Raw genomic sequence first — 634 nt, forward strand, 5'->3', positions numbered from 1 at the left:
AAGCATCTCTATCCCTGCCATTGGAGCAAACAACTTTGAGCTTAAGCCTCAATTAGTTTCTCTAATGCAACAGAATTGCAAGTTCCATGGACTTCCATTGGAAGATCCTCATCAGTTCTTAGCTGAATTCTTGCAAATCTGTGACACTGTCAAGACTAAGGGGGTAGACCCTGAGGTCTATAGACTTATGCTATTCCCTTTTGCTGTAAGAGACAGAGCTAGGACATGGTTGGACTCTCAACCTAAAGAAAGCCTGGACTCTTGGGAAAAGCTAGTCAATGCCTTCTTGGCAAGATTCTTTCCACCTCAAAAACTGAGTAAGCTTAGAGTGGAAGTCCAAACCTTCAGACAGAAGGATGGTGAATCCCTCTATGAAGCTTGGGAAAGATACAAACAATTGATCAGAAAATGTCCCTCAGACATGCTTTCTGAATGGAGCATCATAGGTATTTTCTATGATGGTCTCTCTGAACTATCCAAGATGTCTTTGGATAGCTCTGCTGGAGGATCTCTTCATCTGAAGAAGACGCCTACAGAGGCTCAAGAATTAATTGAAATGGTTGCAAATAACCAATTCATGTACACTTCTGAAAGGAATCCTGTGAACAATGGGACTAGTCAGAAGAAAGGAGTT

The 634-nt window shown here is 41.8% G+C and overlaps 1 non-coding gene across 1 annotated transcript; it reads right to left on the reverse strand.

Annotated features, from left to right (window-relative positions):
* Positions 1–319: 319 nt before the first annotated feature.
* On the reverse strand, positions 320–427 carry LOC130932264 (small nucleolar RNA R71). Its single transcript, XR_009067421.1, has one exon. It is a non-coding gene; the product is annotated as a small nucleolar RNA R71 (small nucleolar RNA).
* Positions 428–634: the final 207 nt, after the last annotated feature.

This window comes from Arachis stenosperma, chromosome 5 (genome assembly GCF_014773155.1).
Source record: "Arachis stenosperma cultivar V10309 chromosome 5, arast.V10309.gnm1.PFL2, whole genome shotgun sequence".
NCBI lineage: Eukaryota > Viridiplantae > Streptophyta > Magnoliopsida > Fabales > Fabaceae > Arachis > Arachis stenosperma.